Raw genomic sequence first — 26,290 nt, 5'->3', positions numbered from 1 at the left:
AAGCCTGATTCTCCCTCTCCCTCTGCTCCCCGCTCCCACACTTGTACTCTCCCTCTTGCTCACTCTCTGTCAAATAAAAAATAAATTCTTTTTTAAAAAAACCCCAAAACTTTGTTTTCCTCCACCATTATTTTCACCTCTCTTCCTCTGATTCCAAATCTACATATGTGGGACTTTCTCTCAGGTCAGAGAGACTCTACTATTTTCTATTAATAGTATTAAAGTACTATTAAACTAATAATCTATTACTTCCATTCGTCTTCCCTCTCCGTTCTTAAGATTGGGTAATTTCTTTTTTTTTTTTTAAGATTTTATTTATTTATTTGACAGAGAGAGATCACAAGCAGGCAGAGAGGCAGGCAGAGAGAGAGAGAGAGAGAGGAGGAAGCAGGTTCCTTGCTGAGCAGAGAGCCCGATGCGGGACTCGATCCCAGGACCCTGAGATCATGACCTGAGCCGAAGGCAGAGGCTTAACCCACTGAGCCACCCAGGTGCCCCGAAGATTGGGTAATTTCTAATTATCTCTGTTAAGTTCTTCAGCCATAACCGGTCTTTCCTTAACTCAGCAAGGAAAATTTACTTTCATAGATGCTGTAGTCTATTCCTTAAATTTCTATTAGGCTCTTTTTAAATAATTTCTATTTCTCTGATGGGAATTCACAACTGTTCACTCTTTGCAACCATCTTTTTCCTTTATATCCTTGAACATAGGGGAGACTGGGTGGCTCAGCCCATTAAGAGTCTGCCTTTGGGTCTGGGCAGGATCTCAGGGTCCTGGGATTGAGCCCTGAGTCTGGCTCCCTGCTCGGTAGGGAGCCTGCTTCTCCCTCTCCCTCTGCTCCTACCTGCAGCTTGTGCTCTCTCTCTCTCTTGCTCTCTCTCTCACTCTCAAATAAATAAATAAGATCTTTTTTAAGAAAAATTAAAAACAAATAAATAAATCCTTGAACGTAATTGTATAAGCTGTTTTAAAGTCCTTGCCTGACATTTGTAACATGTGGGTTCACTCAGTGTCTGTTTCTATTGACTGTTTTTTCTTGTGGTTTTGAAGTGGATTTTACTGTTTCTCCTGAACCATCAAATGTTTGTTTTTGTTTTTGTTTTTGTTAACTTTATAATGGACATTGTGGATCATGGATGATAGAGTTTAGAGTCTGTAATTTTCTTCTGAAGAATAGCAATTTGTGTGCTAGCAGGCAAAGTATATATATATACATATGAGATTATTGCATGATAAATAGCTTGAATAACATCCTGGGTTCTGGTAGAACAAGTTATATTTTGCACTTGGTTTCCTTGCAGCATGAGAAGAGGCCTACTTGTAATTATTTTGGAATTGTTAACCAATTATTCCAGCATATTTAACTGAAATATCTGTTCTTCTGTGAATTTAAATTGCTAACATGATGCATAAGAAATGTTATGTACTAAACAGACAAGTCTGTTTCTGTGTTCTTACCCATCATTGTTGACATAATCTATTCCTGAGCCAGTAACATTTCATCTTAATGTGGCTGTGGCTTGGTAAGAAGTTTTCACTTCCTCTAAATTCTAAATTAGAATTATCTTCTAAAAAAGAAAATTTTGGTCAAGTTTTCTTCTCTATAAACTTAAAATAATTTTGTCAGATTTGTATAAAATGAGATATTTGGTTGGAACTGAATTAAATTAATACATTGCTTTGAGACATACCTGACATATTTCCTTCTTTAGTATTCAGTAAGATTTTGGGGGCACCTGGGTGGCTCAGTCAGTTGAGCAATCTGACTCTTGATTTGTGCTTGGGTCATGATCTCAGGGTCTGCACGTAGGGCTCTGTGCTCCATGTGGGGTCTGCTTGTCTCTCTCCCTCTGTTTGTCGCCCTACTCAGACTCCTTTTCGCACTCTTTCAAATAAATAAATAAAATCTTTAAAAAAATATTAAGTAAGGTTTTCTATTTTTACTTTCACATGTAATTGTAGTCTGCTGAGTTTATTTTAAACTATTTTCTGGCTTTGCTGCTATAGACAAAATACTGTTTTCATCATATTTTAAAGCTACTTATTTATAGAAAGCTTTTAAAAAATTATTTTTCTTCTAATTGACCATTTACTGAACTCTTCTTTACTGCTGACATTTTTTTGTCTTCTTCTAAGTGGATAATCATTTTACTTATATGTAACATCAATGAATGTCATATCTGATAATGTGTACTACTTCCTTTTCTTGTTTCATTGTTTTATGATAAAATGTACAAAATGATGTCAAAAATAATGGTGATAATGAAGATCTTGTCTTGTTCTTATCCCTCCAGGCTTTTAATTACCTAAGAGAGTTTGACATGGAATACAATTACATCTTGTTCTTTATTCTTATAACAGATCTCTAATAACTTGAGTGAAGTGGTGTGCTTTCATGCCTTTCAGAAATCAGTTTATTTTCTGCAAATAGTCTTCTATATGCAACCCCTACATTGTATATTTTTAAATATCTAAGAATATTTAAATTACATATGGTGAAATGTACACATCTTAACTGTGTAATGAGCCATGATAAATATATATACTCATGTAATCAACTTCCTAATTGAGATAGAGGACATTTTCAGTGCCCTAAGCAAGCTGTGTTTCTGCCAGTCAGCCTCTGCCATCTGTTACAACCAGTTTTCTCATTTCAATCAAAGATTAGTTGTTTCCCCTTTTCTTGAACTTCATGTACAACCAATGATATGGTATCTAGCCTCCCATGTTATTTCAGATGTCTGTGGTTTGCAATTTTTCAGTGCTGAGTAATATTCTACCATATGAATAGACTTGTTTGCTTTTTTCAGTGCTGAGTAATATTCCACTAAATGAATACACTGCCAATCACTCCTTCTACTGATGGGCATTTGTATTATTTATAAACTTTGTTTATTATAAATAAAGTTTCTATGAATAGTCTTGCCCACATCTTTTTATGGACCCAAAGAGAGATCATTTCTCTTTGGAAAAAGTATATAAATACAAATCAGTATGATTTTTATAAGAAATCACCAGTTTCCCAAAGTAGATGAACCATTTCATATTTTCACCATATTATATGAAGTACCAAGAAGTGATTGTCATTCTTTTTTAATTTCAGGGTTTCCAGTCAGTGGGATGGTTTATCTTTTGGGGGTTTTAATTTGCATATCCATATGACTAATCTTGTTAAGTCCGTCTTCGTGTAATCATTGGCTGTCTGTGTAGTTTCTGTACTGAAGTGTCTAAGACTTTTGCCCCTTCTTAATGGGTTGCTTTTCATTTTTCTTTTTAAAAACTTTTTTTAAAGATTTTTTATTCTGGATCCAAGCTTTTCATTATGTATATGTATTGCAAAAATATCCTTGCTGCCTGTAGCTTTCTTTAGCTTATGAACTCTATCCCTTGATAAGCAAGAGATTGTTACTTTACAGAGTAGGACTTCTCTGTTTTGTTTGTTTCTTTACTGTTTGTCTGATTCTTTTTACACCCTTTCTAAGAAATATTTGCTTTGGAATAGCAACTTCAGTGTCAGTCTATATAGAATTTCAATTGCATAATTTACAATAAAGGGATGAAAGAAGATGCTATATTCTAGGTTAAAAGCATAATAATAACAGAATAAGAAGGTTTGTCCATTATAACAACATAAGCAGCCCAATGTAGGGCCAAAATGTACTAAACAACTGGTGGACTCAAGGGAGAAATTTGTATATCAGCAATTTTAGCTGGACATTGAAGAGCTCAAAGTGTTTAATGGTAAGAAGGAAAAGAAGTAGACACTAAATTTTGAGTGATACAATTAATCAGGATGTGTCGTGACATGTCGACTGAATTTGCTAGCCACAAGGAATCTGTTTGTTTCAGAAACACAGGATACATTTGTTTCAGGAACACAGGATACAACAATTAACCATGCCCTAGGTTATAAAAGAAGTGTCAATATTCTCCAAAACTTCCATGTCCTACTCTGGTCTGCTTCTCTGGTCTCCGTTCTTGGCAAAAGAAAATTAAAAGCTAAGACAATATAATAAGTGTAAACGTAATAAATTCTGCCAAGCCACTGGCTTGGTTCTTGCTGTCTCCAGGTCAAGTAAGCAAGGGGACGATTTGTGTGCCCTATGGTACGTTTTGCTTACTTTCATGTAGTAGTCATGGAAACTGGCAACATTCAGGGAGCTGGTAGAAGTCTTACGAGGAGATCTGCAAATAAAGTGAAAACTGTCCAGCATGTTTCAATGCACCAAGGAAGAAACCAGCAGCACAGCATTGCCTCTGAGGTTCTTGGGCTTACGATATGGATTCTGTCTCCGGAGGTTTGCCTGACAGCCAGCGTGCTTAGATCAGTATTCATGTGTCTAAAGCAAAAGTTTAAAGTTCCTTCTTCAAGACAGTGCTTTTGTCCTCAAAAAAGACAGCATCCTTCTATATTACTTAGTGTGACTTTAAGTGTGATTTTCTCCAACTCAACCTATTTGAATTTTCTAAAATTTTTGTTTTCATCACTTCTGAACTGTCAGTATAATAATACGTTACCTACAAAGAATTCATCTGTAATAATTTGCGTTTGTACCCTACAAAACATCGACTACCCTAAAAACCAAAGGGACAATTTGTAGTCTCCACACATAGACAAACAGAAATCCCTCCAAAGATGAGATGATCCAGAAATTACCTTAAATCGTGGAAATGCGGTAGGTCGTGTTCTTAGCAAAACCTGCAGAAAGTAATCAAATAATCATCTCTATCCTTCACTGTCTGCCTTCTATCCCCTTTACTTTATATAAAATAGAAACATATTTTATTTTCTTTATTTACTTCATTTTATTTAATTTCATGCTATTTTATTTCATTTTACTTTGGTTTAATTCCCTTTATTTCAAACATCAACCCTATCCATCCCATACACCTTCTTTGGCATCTTGTCAGAGCAGTTTCCTGTTCTTTCAAGGACCATGACAAGCTGGAGTATGTCTTTTGATCTGTCAACTCTGTCAAGAGAGGAACCTCCAAGAATTCGGTCCACATCAGTGCTCTACTTGAAACGGGAAAGAGCTGCTCAAGCATAAAAAAAGTCGGGACAAATTAAAATGTTCATATGAAAGAGACATATAAATTACGCTAGAAAATTTACATTTTGGTTCCCATCTTCAATTTTCTTCTAGATGATGATCTTCAGTTTAAAGATTCAGGATGTGCAGATAGATGATTTTTTTTTTTTTTGCCTTTTTGTTTTGATCAAAGTGACACATAGGATTAGCAGGGTTTGTTGCAAGTTTGATTTCTTGGTTGCACATGGTGCCTGGGTCTCTTTGAGTTCTGCGTCTTCTGTAACTCTGGGGGTCCTCCACTAAGTTCTCAGCACCTCCTAACTGCTGGGAGCTGTCAGATTCTGAGAGCGGAGAGGTGACCACCCCACTGTCGCTTCTTGAAAACAATGCTCCTGGTTCCAGAGAAACAGTGCACCGTACATGCACACACACTGGCGCAGAACGGCATTAGGACGAGGAAAAATACAGCTTGGCGTAACTTGCTGCATACCTCTGAATTTGCAGTAGCTTCCTAGGGATTCTGTGTTTTTTTTTTTTTTTAATTTGGAGTGATCTTTAATATCATTTATTGCATGAATCAAGTCATTTTCTATAAAACATTCTTACTCAAAACCCGGTTAGCAAGAACAGCAGCAACAACAAATGTAGGAAAGAAGCATGGCATTGTGGCCAAGATACGTTTTTACTTCCTCTTCCTCTCAGTCCTTGGAAAAAGAGGTAAGAAGAAGTAGGAAGCAGAGAGGAAAGGTTGCGGGTTTTGCTGCTTACTATTTGGTGAGAAAGTCTCCTGCAGGTGACTTGTCTGCTGTCCCAGACCCTTGGGATTCTGTGTTTTTACGTTTTTTATCATCTAGATAAATCCTGATAGGCATACTTTTTATTTAAGATTTTATTTATTTATTTGAGACAGAGAGAGAGCATGAGTGGCGTGAGGGGCAGAGGGAGAAACAGACTCCCCGCTGTGCAGGGAGCCCGACATGGGACTCGATCTCAGGGTCCTGAGGATCACAGACCTCAGTCTGGCGTCCCCTTGAAAGGCATGTTTTATATAGGGATGTGTGTGATGTGTATAGCTGTGCATGTGTGTGTATATGTGTCTGTGTGTGTATATATCGATATGCATTTTTTAGAAATATCAGCATGATTAGCCATTGTTTTAATTCATAGGAGGTCATAAAAGTGCACCTAACACCTACTACGTTGTACCATATCCGAACACTATATATTAGTGTACATTTTCTGTGTGTGTATATATTTATATTTATGTATATTACATGTATACTTATACATGTATATACATGTATATACATGTATATATATATATATATACACCTATATACAGCTTGCTATATATTCATATATATTACAAAGAATATATATATCTTTTAAATACAAATTTTTTTTTGAGGAGGCTTCATGCCCAGTGTGGGACTTGAACTCATGACCCTGAGGTCAAGAGTCACATGCTCCGCTAACTGATCCAGCCCAGTGTCCCACAAAAAGTATATTTTAGATGCCCTTTCATGACATTACATGGATTAAAGCAAATTAATTTTATATATAAAATGTTAATGGATACATAATATCTACTACATATATAACATATATACTATGTATCACACTGTTTCCATCTCAGTAAGTTAAGTGCATTTAAAATAGACTGTAATATATAAGTATATATATAAAATAAAGAATAAAACTACATATATGAATAAAAATGTAACTATATGATAGCTGTAGTTTTTGTGGCACCTATTGTATAATATATAATATATAGTCTGTGTAATGTGTATAAATAGATGACAGGCTATAGCTGTGCCATGTAGAGAATGTGTCTACTAGATAGAAATATATATTACGAAGAGAATATTTTAGTGTACTTTTATAACATTATGTGGATTAAGATAATTGTCATATATATTATATTACCTATACACACTTCATGAATGTATTTTATATATGCATTACCTATATATTATTTATGTATATACTGATATATATCAGTTATGTTTGACATATTGATATATATCCATTATTTTATCTTATTTTTTAAGATTTATTTATTTATTTATTTGACAGAGATCACAAGCAGGCAGAGAGGCAGGCGGGGCGGGGGGGAAGCAGGCTTCCTGCTGAGCAGAGAGCCCAATCCCAGGTCCCTGGGACCATGACCTGAGCTGAAGGCAGAGGCTTAACCCACTGAGCCACCCAGATGTCCCATATGTCCATTATTTTAATGCACATATTCATAAAAGCAAATAAAAAATATATTTTTTGTTATATATACACATAGGTTAACAGAGTATAACTCTTACATGTGACTATGTATGTGAAAGTATATATAGGGATTTGTCTTTTCCATACATTGTGTGTGTTACACATCCACAAAGCCACTGTACCTAATGGATACCGCTTCGAAATCTCTGTGTATTATAGAACACAATATGCTGGGGGCACTTTTATAACATCATATAGGCTAAAATCATCGTGGACCATGCTGATTTTCTAGACCCTTGTACTAGCATTTAAACACCTGATTTCTGCCACGTCATTTCTCCCAGCAGCACTGAAACTAATGCATCTCTCGAGTGGCTTTGACATCTACCATTTGAACCTGTCTCCAGTGGCAATCGAAAATAGCACGGCTGATCTTCATCAAAAGCAGCAATTTTGATTCTCCTATTCAACGCACTGCTTGTTCTCTGAAGAACCAAATCAGAGATATTTTAAACAAATATTGCCTGTTGAAGAACAGAGAATCAAAATTGATTGGTATGCAATTATACGTTGGGGAATAAAACACGTTATGGTAGATCTGCAAAGGAAAGCGGGTTTTAGAAAAGCTATTGCTGCATTTTCAAAAAAAAAAAAAAACCCGTGAGACTGTCAGTGATGCAACATTTATAAAATTTGATATTTCTTTCTAGAAAATAATGTGCCACTGTATGTCTCACTGAGCCCACATAGGAGGAGGGAGGGAACGTTTTTATATGTGTATATGGAAGTTACTGTTGAAAATATGTGTTTTGCTTGCTGCGAGGAGAGAGGTTGCACATATTCAAGGAGGGAAGGAGAGAGCTTGGATCTACAGACACGAGGCCGTGGAGTTTAGGGTCAGACAGGTCTAGTGTTTACTCGCTGACGGTATAATCTCAGGCATCAAGGGGACCTTAGCAATGCCCTCTCTGTATCTAGATAATAAGCAACCGTGCGTATGTGAATGGTCATTGTATAAATTAAGAAAATCGCATATAAATTTTTATATATATTAATCATACCTAATTTATACATATATATTTATCTATATTAATCATACCTAATCATTAATTTTAAATATATGAATCATACCTAAATTTTTATATGTATTCATCATACATAATATTTCATATATATTAATCATAATTTATATATATGTGAATCCTACCTATATATATTAATCATATTAAGCATGTGTGTGTTCATGCATATGTACTTTATCCCTCGTATTTGAATATACAGCAGCATATAGTTCAGCGCCTCTTACAAGCTTGGTGTTTTTTATATACAAGTTCTCTGACATAAGGTACATATTCTCCATCAGGGTAGCTGCCTTCCGCAGTGTTGAAGAACACTCAACAGCTTTCGGTTCCTTTTTTTCCGCAAATAATGACGATTTTCAAACGTTGGCAACTCTTTCCATCGAAGGCAAGCTTCTAGGAAGATAACCACGGAAGCAACAGCCCTCCTCTGACCCAGACTTGGAGCCTATGCTCCTCACTGGTGACTTGATGTCCATCGAGCATCTAGAGGACTGTTTATCCAAGTGCAGAGCCCAGGGCAGAACTCGTTGGACCTCCAGTTCTGAGTTTGCCTCTGCCTCCCTCAGACGGAGAAACCAGCTTCTGGAGACCCCTCATCTGCCTTGTTCACTGCAACCAATTAAGATTCCTCTTCACAGTTTTTAAAAAGGTTAGGAAAGGAACAAAGACGACACAGAAGCATGGTCTTTGCAACCCCTGGGAGCTGTGGGAACTCCAGTGTCCATGAATATGGTTTTATGGGGATGCAGCCATGTGCATTCCGTGACCTGGGGCTCTCCACGCCTTCGCTGGAACTTGACAGACTTTGAATCATTTGGAATCCTCTACCCAGAATCCTCTGTCAGCAGGCCACTCCCTCTGACAAATAAATACATTTTAAAACAGAACTAGGGGAAAATGACATTTCAGACCACTGAGTTGTAACTGACACTCTGAGAGCCCTCATCAGCTTTTCATGGGCTTTCCTCCCCATGGCCTGGGCTTGGCCTCATTCCCTCCCACGTGTCCGAGGCACAACGGCAAACGCTCCCGTTCCCGTTCCCGATGCCTCCCCTAAACCCGTAGGCCTCTGGACCTCTTTATTTCCAAGAATGTGCCTTACTGGGTCCAGGCGGTTTGAAATTCCCAAAGCGAGCAGAAATAAATGAAAAGGGCGGGAATTTCCAGGGAGAGGCCTTGGATCACGCACACGACGGGGACTCAACAGAGTCCCAGGATCTATGTCCCCGTCCTTCAGACGAAAGTGGGAAAACGCCAGCGGATCGCCTGGAAAATTGCCTTTATCTGCTAGCTCCCTTGAAAGAGACTTCAAATGAGGGGATGCACCAAAAAAACCCTTTGAAACTTAACTCTGTACGATGCTTTTGAAGCCAAACATATTGATAACAAAGGAATTTCTCAACCCTGGGACGCGATGGGTAAGATACGTTCCTCTAACCTCAAGGTTTTCTCCTCTGCCAATATTCCTCTTCTCCCTCTATTTTATTTTATTTTATTTATTTTTAAAGATTTTATTTATTTATTTGACAGACAGAGATCACAAGTAGGCCGAGAGGCAGGCAGAGAGACAGAGAGGAGGAAGCAGGCTCCTCGCCGAGCAGAGAGCCCGATGCGGGGCTCGATCCCAGGACCCTGAGATCATGACCTGAGCCGAAGGCAGAGGCGTGAACCCACGGAGCCACCCAGGTGCCCCATGTACAGCATTTTCAAGTAGCGAAAGTTTCCTATCGTGATTACAGAACATAGTCTTACAAATCAATAGGTAAAATATTAACCGTGTAGTTGAAACATGGGGTGACGGTGTGCGCCGGCCCCGCAGACTCTGGACCTCCCAGTGCCCGGTGCACACGGGACAAGGATACTCAACCGGAGAGATTAACACAGAAGCCACCCTGGGGAGCCCTGCACCCACCCAGCTGCAAGACTAACATCCCTAAGGGTTTGTCACTCAAGGAGGAGATCGAGGGCTTCTCCCTTTCATGCCTGGGGCAGGTACAAACGGGGCACAACACGTTGAAAATGGTTTGCCAATGCCCTATTCCATTTCTATCTATAAAAGCTGTCCAGAAGCACACATAGTTCCTTTTTATCTTTAAAATTTTATTTATTTACAGGCGCCTGGGTGGCTCCGTGGGTTAAGCCTCTGCCTTCTGCTCAGGTCGTGATCTCAGGGTCCTGGGATCGAGCCCCGCATCGAGCTCTCTGCTCAGCAGGGATCCTGCTTCCTCCTCTCTCTCTCTGCCTGCCTCTCTGTCTACTTGTGATCTGTCTGTCAAATAAATAAATAAATAAATCTTTTTAAAAAAAATTAACCCTTCATTTCACAATGGATGAGAAAGCACATCGGACCCAAGACGGAAATACAGTCCATATAAATAAGTTAAAAACAAAACAAAACAAAACAAAACAAAAACCCATAAACTCTAAAAAAAGCAATCAATAACCTGTCTTCCGCGTTCTATAATTTGAATTCTTGTCCCAGCTCTCTCCTTGACATATTCAAGCCTCGCATGGGACCCGTATGACGCCATTTCTCAATAAGGTGACCCGAATGCCCATAACATGACCATTTCTAGTTTCCGGCATTGCGGGGGGGAAATGATGAGAAACCGTTTGGTCAGACACAATGTGAGACGATCCCTAAAAGAGCCACTGGACCCCAGAGCGCCAGCACGGACTTCAGGAGAGGAAGCGTTTTTCTTTAAAACTCGTGGAGACCCCCGTGTCGACAGGGTCGCGTCTGCTAGCATGACCCCGTGCACGTTCCCAGACGTGTGCATGATTCGATTTTCCAAAAGCTTTGGCTCGCATTTCACGGGTGAAGGTATTTGTCAAAGGCAGGTGCTAAGAATCAAGAAGGGTTCGCAGTTCCCACCAGCAGCCCTCAGCCGCGTGTAGGAGAGATCACCTCTCTTCTGACTTGAGTCGCCGATCAAAGCAGGCACAGGTCCTGCAGGGCCGCGAAACCTTTGAGGCACCACGTGCCTGTCTGGGAAGCAGATGGACCATCTCTCCAGGCATGGCCTCTCCTCTCCAACGCCTTGTCTCTCTGAGATTGCTCGAGGAAGCTGGGGTGTCTCTTCTGTCTACCACTGTCCAGGCCATCCTGCCATGGTCCCCTCAAGAGGGATCTTGTCCCCCTCTTTGGGCTCGGGTCTGTGTCTCTGATGCATTCCCTGGGGCTAATCCTTCCCCGGAGCTCCCGGTTCCCTGGACCCCTGCAAAGATGTGTTCCCTGTGCATGACCGGCAGACACGGGTGGGCTTCGGAAGGTCCCCACCAACGCTGCAGGCACCCTCTCCTACCCTGCGCTGCACAGGCAGACCTGGTACTCGACGAGAACTATGGTGGCAAGTCGCACGACGGTGGGGCTCCGCGGTCACGTCGCGACAATCCACAGGACACACTGAGTTGTGGCTCTGTGCGCCATGCCGCGACTTCTTGCCACTCATTTGTAGGCTGCTATGTACACTGGGAGCTATACAGCGACAGGGAAATGGTGCAAGGGAACATTTTAAAACCGGAAGCTTCCTGGGCATTTTGGGTAAACGTCTGTCTTTGGCTTAGGTCATGATTGCAGGGTCCTGGGATCGAATTCTGTGCCGGAGAGCTGGAAGCCAAGCCTGCTTCTCCCTCTGCCGGCTGTTGGCACGCTCCCTCTGGAATAAGTGCATAAAATCTTTAAAACAAAACAAAAAAAAACCCCACACAATCTTCCTCGTATGCACCTTAAATTCCAAGGGAAAAAAAAAAAAACACTGTTCAGGTCTATCCCGTCTTTAGATCTAACCCTTTGCATCTTTCACAGGAAAATGCCCTCCTCTTCCAACGCGCGAGTGGTGGGTCCGGTTCTAGGATCATCCGTCTCTGTTCTCCTCTTCCCTCTGCCAGTGTCCCCAGGCCACGGCAGAAGAGGGGATTTGGTGAGAGAGTCTGAGCAGGCTTCTCAGTTACGATTCCCTGCGAGTCGGCAAAGGACAACTTGGCTTTCTCTTCCGTCGGGACCGTTCAGTGGGTGACTGTGGACCCTCAGCACCGTGCACTCTCCATCCACGGACACAGAGAGACAGACAGCAACGATTTTCTCAGCATCCCCTTGCAGCCAACGCCTGGGGGACGACGGGTCTCCACCACCTGCCAGGCCACCGTTGGCTCGGAGAGCTGGCGTACCTTGCCGTATGTGCTCCGCACAGCCCAGAATGGCAGCCGGGCCCCAGCTGCGTGACTTCTTTCCCCGACCCAACAGAGCAACATCCTGTTGCCGCCGGCGAGCCCCTTTCCTGCACCGCCGGACGGTCTGGGGAAACGCTGTGGGGAGCAGATTCAATCAGTGCATTTCAGAAATAGGATGCGTGAGGTGTGGGACTTAGGGCGTTGCAACAGAGGAGAAGAGTCCTGCTGTAGGACGCAAGGCTCCCTGACCCCAATACAAAACACGTGTGTGCTTGGGCCACAGGTGTCTCCCAGCCCCAGAGCATGTCCGTCCCTAACAGCGGTGCCTTTCCTGCCCGCAGTGAACAGACACCATGTGTCCAGACACCATGACGCTCTTCCCAGTCTCCCATCCTCACGTAACTATGCCCGGGTCTAGCTCAAAACTCATTTTCAGTCCCTCGGGGTTGCTCTCTGTGACCCGTTTCTTCCCCGTCCTTCTTCAAGTTCCTTTGGTGCTTCCGTCCGCTGGCTCTTCCTACACAATCCCGTGGTCCGTGGACGGCTTTGCGCACGCGTTTCCATGCGGATACGCTGTTGACATTAGGCGGATGCCTTCCTAAGACTCTGTGGACTCTGCTAGAAAGTGGAAGCTGAGATTCAGGGAAGAGAAGAAAGAGAGATTTCTCCGGAAGGCAACTTTGCAAGAACGAACCCGCCGTGCCCCGGTGCCTCTCCTTCCTTGGGTCTCCTGGGCTCCGTCATACGCACGACTCATACCCCACGCGGTCTGCAGGCTTCACAGAGCCCTGCCACCCCCCATGCTGTGTGGGTGACCCCTGGAGAGACCTGAGCCCTCGCTGGGTCGGGGAGAAGGGAGTTAATGGAAAACAATGCTGGAGTAACAGAGAGCAGGTAGGAGTTTCCATCTCTCCTGGGAAACGGCGCGCTCCTTCGGCACTCCCCATTTCGAGAGGAAGTTGGGGGCCACGCTTTCCCAGTTGCCCGTTGGAGCCGACGTCCCCCTCTTCCCAAAGCCCATCTGGACTCACTGCTGTGACCAAAGAGGACCGACGGTGGTTTACACCTGTGACCCTCCTAGAACAGACGGGCAATGTTCGAGCGCCAAAGGCAGGAGAGGAAGTTGTTCGTGCATTTGATAGATGAAAAGACAAAGTGTTCTCTGCCGTATGAGTGAACTCCCTTGACGAAGGGCCGGTCCTTCCCTTTGCTGATGGGAACACGTCATCAGCACGAGAAAGGTCTTGACAAGGCCGTGCAGCCCACCCCCACCATGGCAGGCAAATGGAGAGAAGAGGAGTAGCCTCTCCCTGCGTATCTGTTTGCCGGACATTGGAAGATGCGCAGGAGGGGAATTTGTGAAACGTTTGCTGGAGGGCTCGGTACTCGAACATATGTCTCCACAAATGGTCCACATGTTACGGTCTTTACACGGGCAAAATTCCCCGGGAATCATGGGGTTTCCCTGAGTAAAGATTAAAGTTCAGCACATGCTTCCAAAGCTGCTGCACGGACTTTTGCAGCTGGCCAGCCCTCGAGGAAATCAAGCAATTAGCTTCCAATAACCGAGTTTCGCTCCTTTTCTCCTTTCTACTGGGTTTTCCCGGGGGTATGTGTTCGTGGGATTGCTGTTACTATACTTGATGCAAAGAGCTGTTTGGACACATTCCGTGTCCAAGAGATCACACTGAATAAAGTCATGGTTATGTGACTCACGGACACGGCAGCTCTGAGTGCTTTCCGGCTACCAGAAATCTGTGTATCTGCCCCGATTTCTTGGTTATAGGACTCTCCAGGATCCTGGACATCCCAGGCACAACAGTCAAATAAAAGACGCTAAGAAAAAGTATTTGGTTGGCAAAGTCTTAGGTGGCTTTGTTCAATGCAGGGGGTTCACTGTGCCATGAGAAACGGGCACTGTCCTCCTTGAGATGCAAAGAGAGAGGGAACATTTTGGAAATCTTACATAGATGCAAGAGAAATATCTCAGCTTCCTCTGGCCAGACACTGTCTCCTTTAAGAGTGCAATGGCTCCAGTGTTTCTAATAGTCGATTGTTGAGATCTGGAAAGCAAGTTCAAAGCTTGCTGTTCCTATCAACAGACCTTGATGCCCTCGTGGACTTTCGGAGAAATAATAGTAACACCCAAGACCAGTTGTTTGGAGCCCTTGAGGACAGTCAAAGGCATTCTTTGTGGAGTATCTTTGGTCTACAGTTGAAGAGGGAAGTCATATTTGCAAATGTTCTGTGTCCTCAGAACTTCTTAGAAGGAATCCTCACAGGACTCCTCTTGACGATCAATAGACTTTTTCAGCCCATGCTGGGATAGGTGTCGTGCATCCAAAGTGAGGTATCCGTCTTTTTCCTGCACACACAGATCAGATATACTCGGGCAGAAGGGCCGACACATCTGAGACCAGAGAGCCTGCTCGCCAAGAACCCCCACCACCTGGGATCCAGTCTCCACGATTCAAATTTGTTGAATTGCGTGGTCTGCCGTTCTGCACCTCAACGTCCTCATCTCTCAGCTGGGTATAAAAATACCTATTCTGCCCTCACAGACCTTTTTTTTTTTTTCCTGCATGATTGGAGACAAGCTGATGAAAGTGCTCTGTGGTTCAGTGCCCAACACTGAGCCCTGAATAAAGGAAGACACCTCAGATCTTTGTGCCCGAGTGAATTTTCATGAATGAAACAGCTCTTCAGGCTTGGCATTGTCTGATATTAATTACGATGAATGTTGGGTTGCTCTGCGTTAGATGGTAAGTTCCATAATGGCAGGAGGAAACCCCCTGTTTACAACTCCAGTGTGTCTCACCGGGTTTCTGGGAACGTGGAATTGGGGGAGAAAAGGCACACAATCTGTCAACCAAACAGAAGACACTTTGGGGAGTGAAAGGAAGCGTGGCTAATCATTCCACGGGGAGAACAGGTGTCTATCAAGACTTCCCTAGACAAACCAGGATGTGTGGCCACCTGATCTAGAACGATAGAACTTGGAAACTCACCATGTGATGACAGTGATCTCTAGACTGAGGGATATCACACCTTCACTCTCCCACCATTTCTAGCCTCGTGCTTCTCATCTCCTCAGGGACCCCATGAGTGTTTGTGGGGGTGAAGGCCTTCTTCCTCTGTTGAGTCTATGTCCACACTTGATCATCTCACTCCTTCCCGATTCATCGTACCCCCTGGAATCTGTTTGACACACTTAGATTTTAACACATCCCATCACTAGGGGGCTGCCGTAATCAAGGATCTGAATCTTTTCCCTTTTCTAAGATTTTATTTATTTATTTGAGATATATGTCTCTCTCTATATATATAGATAGATAGATAGATAGATAGATATAGATATATATAGAGAGAGAGAGGGAAAGAGAGAGAGAGTGCAAAAGCAAGGGGACAGAGGGAGAGGGAGAAGCAGGCGTCCCACTGAGCAGGGAGCCCAATGCAGGGCTCAATCCCAGGACCCTGGGATCATGAGCAGAGCAGAAGGCAGAGGCTTAAGCAGCTGAGCTCCCCAGGTGCCCCTGAATTTTTTCCTTTTAAAAAGATACAACAAGTTTGATACTTTTGTAAAGATCACAGAAGAGTGGAGGGGAGAGAATGACTCCCATCAGTTCAGGTTACACTTGGGTGCATCAGAGGAGGGAACATTTGAACTGGGTCGTCACAGGTAAGAGTTTTCTAGGATCAGATATCTGACTCCATTAAAAAAAAAAAAAAAACATTTTTGTTAACTTGAGTGTAGTGGCACACAATGTTACATTTGCTTCAGGTGTACAACTGAGTGGTTTGAGTTCTGTATATGTTATGCTATGCTCACCACACCTGTCGTCCCCACCCGTCACCAGACAACACTATGATAATACCATTGATATATTCCCTATACTGTGCCTTTCATCCCGGCCCTTATTCACTCCACAACTGAAAGTCTGTATTTCCCACGCCCCTTCCCCATTTTACTCAACCTCCCACTCCACTGCCCTCTGGAAACCATCCGTTTGTTCTATGCGTCTGTAGGTCTCAATCTGCTTTTTGTTTATTTGTGTTTTAGGTCCCACATTTGAGTGAAATTGTATTTGCTTTATTTGCCTTTCTCAGTCGATTTACTGCATTTAACCTAATACCCCCTAGGTCTATCCATGCTGCCACAGATGGCAAGATCTCATCCTTTTTTATGGCTGAGTAATATTCTGATATCTCTATCTGTTTATCTACCTTCCTCTGTATCTTTATATACCCATCTCTATAGATAGATCTATGTCTATAGATATGTATCTCTGTATATCATCTCTATATCTACAGATCTCTATCTATCTACCTATCTATAGACCTAGATAGACAGAGATCTATAGATATAGGTCTATAGATACAGATATAGATCTACAGCCATAGGTCTTATATATAGATATAGATCTATAGATACAGGTCTACAGATGTATAAACCCGTACCCCTTACCACTTCTCTATCCATTTCTCTATGGATGGACACTTGGGCTGCTTCCACATCCTGGCTCATACTGCTACAGTAAACATAAGGGGGCATATTGTCTTTTCAAATTAATGTTTTTGATCTCTCTGGGTAAATTCCCAGTGGTGAAATTACTGGGCCTCTGGTCGTTCCATTTTTAACCTTTCAAGACCCTCCCTTCTCTCTTCCGCAGCAGCTGCACAAGTTTGCATTCCCACCAACAGTGCACGAGGTTTCCTTTTTCTCCACATCCTGGCCAACACCTATGACTTCCTGTGTTGTAAATATAGCCGTTCTCAAGGGTTGAGGCGATATCTCACTGCGGTGTTCATTTGCATTTCTCTGACGACAAGTGGTATTCAGCATCTTTTTATCTGTGCGTTTGCCCTCTGTACATCTTCTTTGGAAAAATGTCTATTCAGCCCCCCAGCCCAATTTTTTAAGTAAATTGTTCCTTTTTCTGTTGTCGAGTTGTATCAGTTCTTTGTGTATTTTGCATGTTAACCCCTTATTGGATATATCACTGCAAATATCTTCTCCCATGTAATGGGTTACCTTTTCATTTTGTTGATTGTTTCCTTTGCTGTGCAAAAGCTTTTTATGTTGATGGAGTCGCAGTAGTTTATTTTTGCTTTTGTTTCCTTTGCCTCAGGAGACATATCTAGATAGAAGTTACTACAGCCAATGCCAGAAAGATTACTGCTAAAAAAAAAAATTAAAGAAAAAAAGAAAGAAAGAAAGATTACTGCCTGTGCTCTCTTCTAGGATTTTTATGGTTTCGGGTCTCACATTTAGGTCTTTAACCCATTTTGATTTTACTTTTGTGTGTGGTGTAAAAACTGGTCTTGTTTGCTGTTTTGCATGTGACCACTTTTCCCACCACCATTTGTCGAAGAGACTGTCTTCTTCTCATTGACTATTCTTGCCTCCTTGGTCATAGATTAACTGACCGTGTAATCAGGGGTGCATTTCTGGCCTCTCTATACTCTCTCATGGATCTATTGTTTTTGTGTGTGTCAGCACCATACTGCTTTGATGACTACAGCACTGCAGTGTAGCTTGAAATCTGGGACTGTGATACCTCCAGCTCTGTTCTCGTGTCTCATGATTGCTTTGGCTATTTGGAGATCCAGATCCATTTGGGATGTTTCACAACGGACAGTTTTTTGACTCCCCCCACTTCCCCTCTGTCCCTTTTGTCCCAAAGCTCGACAAACTGACTTAAAAAAAAAAAAAAAAGACCCCGAGCTACTTTCCTTGAAGGTAGTGAGTGAAGTTCAAGCCACAAAAATCCTAACTTGTACAAAAAAAACCCTCACCCTGTTCCTATCCCCTAACCACAATACAACCTACTCTCTATCCTCAACCTCCTCCACCTCCCATCTCTCATTTTATACCAGACTGAACCTGAGCCCTTCTTCTTGGGAAATTCTTTCTTTATTACCTGTGTGTGTGTAACAAACCATTTTAAATCCATGAGTGACTATGCATCATATGTCCTTATCCATAAATCCCTGGGCAGAGGGATGACTAGCATCCAACCTAGACTACCGGTCACCCAAATATGACACCATTTCATCTAGCCGACTAATCATCATTAAGTAAATAAACCTCTCATGGAGTCGCAAGTCTATCTCGTGCACACCCAGCAACTCAACCCGTCTTCCAGGGGATGATTCTGAAATGCTGCACCCCAGCTTTGCAACAAGCCAACTTTGCGGTCACCCCACACTTTTAAGTCAAGTTATGTGCAAACATAATTTTCAAGTCTGATGCAAATCCATGGAGCTGTTGCCACGTGATACGAAAACAAACAGAATTTGCTTTTAACTTACGTAAGATGTCTTGGGGCTAACTTTCTTATGGTTCCAAGCCAAATATTTAGTTTATTTTTTTAATTAATTTACTTTTTTCAGTGTAACAGTATTCATTATTTTTGCACCACACCCAGTGCTCCATGCAATCCGTGCCCTCTCTAATACCCACCACCTGGTTCCCCCAACCTCCCACCCCCTGCCCCTTCAAACCCCTCAGATTGTTTTTCAGAGTCCATAGTCTCTCATGGTTCACCTCCCCTTCCAATTTCCCTCAACTCCCTTCTCCTCTCCATCTCCCCTTGTCCTCCATGATATTTGTTATGCTCCATAAATAAGTGAAACCATATAATTGACCCTCTCTGCTTGACTTATTTCACTCAGTATATTTTTTTTAAGATTTTTCGCACATCTCAGTTAATACACAGCGTAATCTTAGTTTTGGGTGCACAATATAGTAATTCAACACTTCCGTGTGTCCCTCACTGCTTATCACAAGTACCCTCCGTCTTCCCCATCACCTATTTTACCCCCCCCCCAATTCCCTTCTGATAACCATCACGTGTCCTCTATAGTTAAGAGCCTGTTTTCTTGGTTTGTCCCTCTATCTCCCTTTTCCCCCACCCCAAACCAAGGATTTTAAACTCATGCCAGTTACCTATTGCAGTGTAACCCATTGCCACAAAATAATCCACTTCAAACCACACACATTGATCATCACACGGGTCCCAGAAGTCAGGACTCCAGGGGTGGCTCAGCTGGGTTTTCTGCTTCAAGGTCTCACACGTTTCCAATCAGCACATCAGCCTGGACTAGTGTTTCACCCCGAGGCTTGACTGGAGAATAATTTGCTTCCAAACTCATGTGATTGTGAACAGGATTCAGTTCTGTGCAGATTCTTGGAGAGAAAATTTGGGTTATTTCATCCAAAGCCCATAAAAGCTTATTTCATCCAAAGCCCACAAAAGAGAGTCTTCTAGGAAGACACAAGTTAGAGTCTCAGGTAACCTAATCATGGACATGACCTCCCACTATCTTTGCTTCATTCCATTGGTTACAATCAAGTCACCAGGGCAGTCCACACTCAAAGGAAGGGATGATATAGGAGCATCGACTAGGAGGTGGGCGTCATGTGAGACCACCTGAGTTTGCTCACCATGCTCCTTAAGAAGAGCAACAAATTCCTGAAGTTGTATTCCCTTGTGCATGCACTTACCCATTTCCTCATACTCTAATAAGAGGCCATGAGCTACAGCTGTTGGAAGTAGCGTGCTGTTTCTCAATTCTGTTCATTATTGCTCACTAAGGCGCTTTTTCACACATTGTGTCTTAATCCATCCCCCTGTGAGAGTTTAACAAATATACGGCTTATCTGTACTCTATTTCTGGACTCTTTTCACAGAATGAGTAGGATTATTTTCATCTCCCAAGAACCAATTTTCGCCCCACTTGGGATGGTGTTGACCCCAGGAAGAATGCGTGCTGTAGAGTCAGACAGTCAGAGTGTATATCTCTCCTACCACTTAATAGCATTGCAATCTTAGGCAAGTCACCAAATCCCTCTGAACCTTAGCTTTCTTAACTACAAAATTGGAACCACAATGAGACCTCCCATTTATAATTGTTTGGGGGATTAAATGACACAGGACATATGAAATACATAGAGATTTAGTAGATGGGGGGAACTCAGTAAATGCTAATACTCTATTATTGCAATGTATAGAACACCATATCTGGTGTTCACTGGAAATGCCAAAATAAGATGAAACAAAGAGCCTGTGCTGTTTGTTAAAGAAGACAGATCACCAAGAGTATGCTACATGCTGTAAAACACTTATATTCATGGTGATTTGGCCATAGAAAAAAAGGGCGTGTCTCGATTCTGGGAAGAGAAAGGAGGGCATGAGAAAGAAGAGTTTCTCAGAGAAAGGACAGTTGAGGAATGAGAAATGATTCAAGAGCTGAGGAATAAAGAGCCAAAGTAATATGTTAATGGTGAGGGAGAGGAAAAAACGACCGGACAAATGATCATGCAGTAGAACACAACACTTAATCAAAAGGTTTGCTGACATAAGGGTGTGTTCTTTCAGGTTTTTTCATTCATGCATCCCGACATTTTTCCACCTACTTACCCATCCATTCACACGTGCATCCCATGCATCTATTTATTTTTTTGCATCTATATATTCATCCACTCATCTCTCCCATCCATCCATCCTTCCATCCATCCATCCATCCATCCATCCAAACATCCATCCATCCAAACATCCATCCATCCATCCAAACATCCATCCATCCAACCGTCCATCCATCCAACCATCCATCCATCCATCCATCCATCCAACCATCCATCCAACCATCCATCCAACCATCCATTCATCTTTCCATCCTCTGTCTTTTTCCACAAAGTTTTTAAGATGGCTTAGAAAGACACACATAAAATACATATAGATGAGAGATCAGTAAACCAACAGAAAAATGAACAAACCAAACACAGAAATTGGGTGAGAATGTAAAGGAGGGAAATCCATAATGGACATGGATTACAGCCAGGGTTTCAATGGATGCAAGTGTGCATTGCATATGGCCCCATATACCAGCTATTCATGAGGGTCATCCCTTTGGTCTGTTAAGATGTTCCATTGCCTTGGCTTCCAATGTGGCCTCTGTTTGTACAGAAATTTCTACTGCCTGAAGTGTAAATGGAGAATCCTCTAAGATATTTACCGTACTCCACATCAAATATTTGACAGCATTTGAATAGACATAACAAATACAGTCCATCTCTCAATTCATCCTTCATCTGCATCTAAAGTGAGTCACGCCAATGGAGATGAGCAGACACTGGTTAAAATCAAGTCAGGTTTTAAATATTTTCTCCAGAAAACTCATTTTAGTCCTTCACTGTTAGCAGCATTTACTACCGGAAAATGTATACTTAACATTTAGCCAAAAATAAAAACCTCTGCAAAATACCTAAATATAGATTGCTTCATTACCTTCAAATCAGCCCGAAAAGAATGCATAGGCTTGCACTCAGGAGGAATCAAGTGCCTGGGTAACGGCAGTGCCGTCTGCAATCAGAAGGAATTACAATTATGGCGCTGAACGCTAATCCTGGAAAATCAAAACACAGTTAGGCAGCCACTAAATCCCATTATAAAATATAATAATCATTATTAAGCCTCTTTTTCCCAGAAAATGAAGAGTTGGAGACATTATGCCATCCCTTAACCATTTTCCGTAGCAGGGTCATTATTCTTTATGGCACTACTAAATATACTCATCATTTCACAAATCCCAAGTTCACCTTCCAAATACATGATCTCGTCCTTCTGTGTAAAGTTAATCAAAGTTGTAAAAGTGCTTTATTCCATATCTTTATTTTCCCCCACGGGGATGGGGAGGGAGAATGAGATGCATTGGAGGAGAATCACGGAACTCAAGAAAAAAAACCTTGAGATGTTATTGTCTCTGTCTTTGCTTGGAAATGATCCATACAGAGATTAACCCTCTCCTGGAACATAGGCATTTTGTGTGTTTTCAGAGAAGAGCGTGCATTTTTTGTTAGGAAGTTCTTTACATCCTACCCTGACTTCTTACGTGCTATACTAACCTTTGCATCCCTAGTGAAAATGAAAAACAAACTAGTTACTCTCTTCTAGGAGCTCTTAAAATACTGAGACCATAATCAAAACTTTCCAATGCCGGTGCCAAAGAGGTCAAGAATGGAGCCAGTTTTCCTGAGATAACCCCCTCTTCTAGAACATGCCAGAATCGGACCACACTGTTTGATTTTTGTTCTGTGTTCACACTATACAGGGCATTTATGGACACACAATGAATATTCATAAATCTTCATTGAAAGAATGAGTAAATCAATGAATCAGTACTTCCCGAATTCAATACAAAGCACTTCACACAATGAAACCCAAATACCCATTATTCATCTCGCTCAGTTCAGAACCTTGTATTCTCACATAAACAGCAAGTTCTCGGTCAATGAATTATTTCTAGGTTGAACTGTATGAAATTGCTGGGTTTTTTGTTTTTTGTTTTTTTAGGTCGGAAAATGGTTGGCTATCAAGAGCATGGTAATATCTGCATTCTTCTGCTGATGTTGGAGACTTTTTCCTTTTCTTTAGCGACTTCAGGAAAAGCACTTTAAGATGAGTAGGGAATATATAAATAGCATCTCACCTTAGGAAAATAGTTAGGTGAACATCAGATGAAAAGCTAAAATATTCAGTTTGGATACAGACTCTTTCGATTCGAGGGAAAACTTGGGTGACTGGTACGTTCTCCTTTTAGCAAGATGAGGCATTTAGACCAATCAAGCAATGGGTCTCATCTTCTGTTGTCTTGTCCTGAAGAGCTAATGAGTCAATTAAGAATGAGCGTCCAAAGATCTGAATGACGTGTTTCCAGAGAAGACATCCAGATGGCCAACAGACACATGAAAAGAGGCACAGCATCCCTCATCATCAGGGAAATGCAAATGTACACCATGATGACATACCACCTCACACCTGTCAGAACGTCTAAAACCAACACAAGAAACAACAGGTGTTGGCGAGGATGCAGAGAAAGGGGACCCCTCTCACTCTGCTGGTGGGAATGCAAGCTGGTGCAGCCACTCTGGAAAACAGTATGGAGGTTCCTCAAACAATTAAAAATAGAATTATCTTATAATCTAGCCGTTCCACTCTGAATATCTATTCAAAGGACCTGGAAACACTATCTTAGGAGGTATCTGCACACCCCTGTTCATTGCAGCATTATTTATAAGAGCCAGCCGTGCAAACAAGCTAACTGTCTGTCGATGGATAAAGGGACGGATACAGAAAATATATACATACATACGGAAATCTTATTAAGCCATTAAAAAAAGGAAAGCCTGCTGTTTCTGACCTCATGGATAGGTCTTGAGCTCAGTAGGCTAGGAGAAATAAGTCAGACAGAGAAAGACAAATACTATATGAGGTCCCTTATAGGTCGAACCTTAAAGAAAAGCCAGAGTCATAGTATCAGAGAAAAGAGTGGTGGAGCCAGAGGTGTGGTCAGGGAGAGGTAAAATCGATGAAGGGATTCAAAGGGTTAAAACTTAAAGTCATAAGATAGTAAGTCCCGGAGGTGAATGTTCAGTACCATGACCACCGTTCGCCAAGCTGTGTTGGACATTTGAAAGTCACTATGAGAGTAGAACTTAAAAGTTCTCATGCAGAAGAAAACAGAATCAAGACTGTGTATGGGGAGGGTGTTCACTCAATTTATTCTAGTCATTTGTTTGCAGGACAGACATGCATCAAATCATTAGGTCATACACCTGCAACTAACACAATGTGGCATGTCAATTATATCTGTTTTTTTTTTTTTTTTTAAAGGAGTGTCCACTTTGGCACCAAGCTGGAGGAAAGGAGCCTGTGACAAAACTGGGAGCTAAACCCTGATCGAGAATTAGGTCTTTTGTGTTGGTTCAGATGATGCTCTCAGACCTGACATGATCCTGGCTTCTCTGGTGCCCAAAACACTGACCAAAGACCAATGGATCTGAATAATCATGCCTCACCCCAAAGATGTCTGTGCCCTAATTCCCAAGCCTGTGACTGTCACTTTATAAGGGCAAAGGGCCTTTGCAGACATGATTAAGTGATGGACTCTGAGCTGGGGAGAGATCCCAGCTTATCTGGGTCACGTGGGTGCACTCACAGCGCGTTTGTAACAGGAGTATTGAGGCTCAAAGAAGGAGACAAGACAGTGGTCCCATGTGAGGGTGTCACAATGCTTGCTTTGAAGTTTCCATGCACCAAAGAACACAAGAAGCTTCCAGAAGCTGGAAAAAGCAAAGGCACAGATTCTACCCGACAGCCTGCAGTTGGGAGTGTACCCTAACGAGACAGACCTGTTTGGGACCTCTGACTTCTACAACGGTGTGATAACATTGGAGCATTGTCTTAGCCACTGAGTCTGTGGCAGTTGGTTCTAGCGGCAGGAGGAAAGTCATGCAGAACCTTCCCCCGGATTTCCATCTCCAGGCACATATGTCTCTGGGGGACGATGGTGGACACTGGTAGACACTTAGGACGATGGAAACCCCTACCTTATTTGTCATCAGCAAACCCAATAAATGTGCATCTGTTTCGTACTCTGTATCTGTGAGTTAGGATTGAGACTGTATTCTCCCCCTCTCCCTCTAATGGACACACTTTCTCTAGAGGACACAATAAACTTATGGTAGATGCCTCCACCACAGGTGGTGGCTCTGGGTTGGTGAGAGAAAACACAGGGCTCGTTTCTGCAGCTAGCACAAGGTAGACCCGCAGAAACATGGACAGAGAAGGTTATAAGGTAAGGACTAGCCAGCCAGCAAGAATTTAGGAAAAGGAACGTGGAATGGGAGAAAGCATAATCTTTCCAGATAGTGTGAACAACCACCCAGGTCTCCCGAAACAGTCCCCTGGACGTGGAACTTTGCACGCTGAACCTCGAAAGTCCTCGGCAAACCAGAATACATGGGTCACCCTATTTCCAGATAAAGATACATGGGTCCATGGGAGGCGGGGAAAAGACTCACATTAACCATCCAATATGGCGATAAAATCATTCCTTTGCTCAACAGATTATGTTAAATGATCGTAATGGTTTAATCAAAGTGGTTAGGTTAAAACATTTCGACATACACGTATTGCGTGGAGCACTGGGTATGGTGCATAAACAATGAATTCTGTTACACCGAAAAGAAATTAAAAAAAAATGTACTTTTAAATATATGTGTGCATTTAAAATAAATATACACAATATAAAAAGAAAACATTTTGACATAGACTACCCTCAAGAAATACATTAGCTGTTGGAAAGGTAGAGATTGTAAAGCTGTACATTGTATAATATCTATTTAAAGGGAGAGACCACAGCCATGACAAACCTCAAAAAATAGAACTCTGAAGTTTATTTTTTTTCATGCAAGATCGTCGGGTAACATTTTTATTTGTCTTAGATACCTCAGTGCTCTCTTGTGACACAATGAGGGTACTACGAAAATAGATCAAAAGTAGGAAATTGAAACAGATGTGCTCCCATACTTAAATAGGACATTTTGCTCTGACAACTTATTGGGTTCATTCAGGGGAAAAAAAAAAAAAAAGAAAACCCACAGCGGGGCATCGGGAAACGGCAAAGTGTTCCATTTTGCTGAACCGGGGTGGGACGTGGTTTGTGTGGACTTTAACTGCGCAGTCCATTTTCTGGAGGGATACAATTAGGTCACAAAGGAGTGTTCTTAATCTCACTCCTGTTGTCATTTGTGGAGACCCGGCCAGTCTGAATGTCTTTGTGTTTTGGGTGGACATAGGGGTCAGACAGTAGTAGCTGCCCCACACCATGCATTCCCTAATTCATAGAGAGCCCCGGAGTGCCTTTCCCATGAGGGACACATAGCTCCTTCCTACCCTGTCCTCTCCTAAAGATGGTGTGGCTTTATGTGCCTACACAGG

Source organism: Mustela putorius, unplaced genomic scaffold (genome assembly GCF_011764305.1).
Source record: "Mustela putorius furo isolate JIRA1106 unplaced genomic scaffold, ASM1176430v1.1 tig00003836_pilon_pilon_pilon, whole genome shotgun sequence".
In the NCBI taxonomy this organism is placed as follows: domain Eukaryota; kingdom Metazoa; phylum Chordata; class Mammalia; order Carnivora; family Mustelidae; genus Mustela; species Mustela putorius.
This window is presented reverse-complemented; position numbering follows the sequence as displayed.